The 3,570-nt window shown below is 56.2% G+C and overlaps 1 long non-coding RNA gene across 8 annotated transcripts in view; it reads left to right on the top strand.

Annotated features, from left to right (window-relative positions):
* The window catches only part of LOC108449487, an 85,238-nt gene that overhangs the window by 61,380 nt on the left and 20,288 nt on the right, over nt 1–3,570 (top strand). For 7 of the 8 annotated variants that reach the window (XR_001865644.1, XR_001865649.1, XR_001865646.1 and 4 more), the window contains exons 4-5: nt 1,231–1,450; nt 3,337–3,388. This is a non-coding gene — a long non-coding RNA (uncharacterized LOC108449487). Of the gene's footprint in view, nt 1–1,230; nt 2,262–3,336; nt 3,389–3,570 lie in introns of all 8 variants that reach the window. The other variant, XR_001865647.1, reaches the window with a different exon arrangement.

Raw genomic sequence — 3,570 nt, 5'->3', positions numbered from 1 at the left:
TTTCTGCTGCCCGCTGCCGCGCCCGGCCCTCTTCTCCTCCTTTTCCAAGCTGCCGTCGAATCCTTTCCAACTCCCGCGTCCGAACCCGGGGAACTTTGCTCCGTTTCATCTCTCGCCGCCTGCCTCCCCCCGGCCCCGGCCTGTGCTCGGCGCTTTGATCACTGAGCTGCCTGCACAGAGAGCCCCGAACCCCCGCCCTCAGCACCCCCGGGACGCAGGCGCCAGCAGCCCCTCCAGGGGCTGGCATGGCCAAAAATTCCCCCCCTGCTTTGGTGGAGACCCCCATCTGCCATCACGTCCCTGCTCAGGGAAGGCAGCTGCTTCAGCGAATTGGTGGCTGCCATGCTGGGGGAGAAGGGCTCGGTGCCCAGCGACAGGGACCTGGCCCCGCAGAATGGCAGAGGGTGAACTTGCCCCACAGGGGCTGCGAGGGCGTGGGTTGGGCAGCGTGTTTGGAAAGGTCCCGTCGGACTGCCCACACCTGGGAAAGCCACGTGGTGCCCATGAGGGCTCCTCCTGTGCTACTTCGGGGGGTTCAGGGCACTGGCAGCAGTGTAGCCAGAGTCTGGAGCAAATTCACTGGAACAGGGGGATGGCAGGCAGAGGCTGGAGCAGCTGCATGGCATGTTTTCCACTCTGAGACCCCCTCATCACCTCCCGTGGATGTCCGGCAGCAGGAAGCACAGGAGAGAACATAGCCTTGCTGCTGCAGCCCACCTCTTGGAGTGGGAAGAGAGCCGTAGCACACCAGGGAGTGTCGTTCCTGTGCTCCGGGGGAAATCCAGAGTGCTGGCTAGGGAACGGGGATTTGGAGCCGCTTTGCAGGGGCTTTGTTTGGTTTGGTTTCAGTGCAGCCTATTTAACTCCAACAACTGGTGAAGGCTGGGGAGAAAGGAGCTCTTTGTTACAGGCTGAACAGCCCCAGGTCTTTAACTCAGCTTGTGGGAAGAGCTCTGAGAAGTTGAGATAGCCCAGGGACAGGCTGATTTTGGGATGGGCAGATTTTATATCACTCACACCTCTAAACTGAAGAATGAGAGTGAGGATTTGAATACCCAGCTCCCAAAAAAAGCCCAGCACAAGCCCTGCGAAGCACCACCACCATCTGCCAAGTCTTTGTCTTTGCAGAGGAGGTGGAAGGGGGAACACCCAGTTTTCTGAAATCTCCATTACAGGTTGCCTCTGAGCTGCAGCTCTTCATAAAAAATACTTCTTTCTCTGGGTTTCCAGGAAGCAAAATGTTGCCCTCCGCTGTTTGCAGTGTAGCTGGAACAGAGAACTCGCTGCATCCGAGCCCGTCCGGCGCTTTACTCCAGTGTCACATCCGTGGCAGTGGTCAGGGGACTTGAAGAGAGACAACTCCCACCCAGCTCATAGATGCTGCAAAAACCTGCAAAAGGTCCCGTCATCCTCCATGAGCCACCAGGACTGACAACCTCCCACTCTCAGGGTGAGCTGCTCCTGCCCTGGCACCTCGGCACAGGACTGAGACGCGGGGATTGGCCATGGGTTCAGCTGGGCTGTCTTCAGACTGTGGTGGGTCCAACCAACACCAATCTCCTCACACATCGTGTTTCACAAGAAAACAATGCAAAGCAGCTCAATTGTACATCCTTGGTCCAAGTTCCTCATTTTTCCCTTCTCTTATTCCTTGGTGACTCTTCAAGCTCCTTCTGGTAACTTTGGAACTAAGCTGGCAAAATTGTCCTCCAGCTCCTCCTTGCTGGAGATGCAACACAGATGGATTCATGCTTGTGGTCTTTTATAGCTTCAACAGCTGAGTGTTGGGAGTCTTAAACCAGTAAATGGAGGGAGTGACTACTATTTTTGTAGATGTGGAAACTGAGGCATAGGCTACTTACCCAGGTGAAAAGAAGTCAGATTTTAGGGCCAGGGGACACAATTTCACTCAGAAACCTTTGCTGTATCAGCTTCCCTGGCATCTACTGAGATGTTTCCATGAGGGAGGAGACACTTCCTCCCTTCTTCTTGCCCAGAAAGGATCAGAAGTCAGGGACAGAGCTGATAACATGGCACCGTGGCCTGTCCCCAACCCATGACCTCCCTGCTTGCACAAGGGGCAGCAGGCGGAAATAAAACACAATTCGGGACTGACAGAGCTGGGGAAGAGCAAGATGAGTCTTGGTGGGGAGACCATCCTCACCTTTCATATTCTAATGCCTTGCCTTTTCCTGATTTGTGAGTTCTTGGGAGTCCTGCTGGGAATTCACTCGAACGGAGGCACACGCCGCCGTCCCTCGGTAAATTACACAGAGATATAATGAAGGAGGAGAAATCAGTTACTCTGTGACTGTGGCTCCCCAGGGGACCTTAATTCAAATATTTGTGGAGCTGAGCAAGTGGGGCGTTGGGGAGCTGCCGAGTTGGAGTGTCTCTCGACAGGTTGCTTGCAGGTGGTTGGTAATGGGGAGGCAGCACTCTGGGATACGGGATTCATCCTCAAAGAGGCTTCAGGTTCTTGACAGTGCTTTGGGTGTCCTTAGGGTTAAGGTTAGGGTCAGATGGAAGAGGAAGGTACTGAAGGAAGGTGGGACTATGGTCTGGCTGCATCTGCCTGAAAAACCTGCAACTGGTGGCTGTTGGGATGGGGCAGCCCCACGTGTCCTTTGCCAATGGCTTTGAACAGTGTGGGTGATGGGGGCACCTGCCCATCATCTGTGGCTGGGCTCTGCATCATCTCATGGGGAGGGACTGGGACAGTGACCCGAGAGGGGATAGGGAGGAGCAGGGTTTGCAAAGCCAGGACAGTTCTCTGCCGCCCACATGGCCTCTGTTTTCAGTACTGGAGGTAGAAAGGGTTAAATGCTGCATGACAGCAAGGAGAGGGCAAACCCCACATTGCTCAATTTAGGAATGAGAAATCGATTTACCTCCAGCTCCATTCCCTCTGTGTACCCTCAGCCCAGGCTTTCTGCCCTCTCTCCTCCCAGGGCACGCCAGCACCTTGGACCTGAGAAGACAAGTGGGATCCAATTTGCCCAGCCAGCAACCTGCACCAGCAACTGGGCCACAGCTGGGGGGACAACCCCTTGCTGGATGCATGCAAGATCCCTTAGATCCCACTTCACCTTGATGGCCAAGGCTGTGGCTCCATCAAGGACACAGCGGCCCTGTGGCTGTGCCATGGTGCTCTCACCTGCTGCAGCAGTGGGTGATTTTGCGTGAGCATGGAGAGCCGGGGTGCAGGGTGAACTGGGGTGCAGGGTGAACTGGGGTGCAGGGTGCTCAGTCCCCAAGGAGAGGTGGTGGTGTGGGGGCTGAGGGTAGCTGTGTTAAGCCGGTGCCATTCTGCACAGCCCCATTCTTCTCTTGCAGGTCCTACAGAATCACCCCAGCCCTCAGAAGTGATGCTGCTACCAGGAGTTGCGTGAGTTCGAGCACACTCAGACACACTCCCCCATGCCCGCTCCTTGCACGCCTGCTCACACGTGCGCCAGCTCTCCCTCGTGTGCCGGCATCATGCCCCCATTGGGGGCAGTTTTGCCTCCGGCTGCCGGGGTTGCCGAGCGTGGCAGGGGCAATCCCACACCCCCCCGCATTCCCAGCCCC

This window comes from Corvus brachyrhynchos, unplaced genomic scaffold, assembly GCF_000691975.1.
Source record: "Corvus brachyrhynchos isolate BGI_N302 unplaced genomic scaffold, ASM69197v1 scaffold59, whole genome shotgun sequence".
In the NCBI taxonomy this organism is placed as follows: domain Eukaryota; kingdom Metazoa; phylum Chordata; class Aves; order Passeriformes; family Corvidae; genus Corvus; species Corvus brachyrhynchos.
This window is presented reverse-complemented; position numbering and strand designations above follow the sequence as displayed.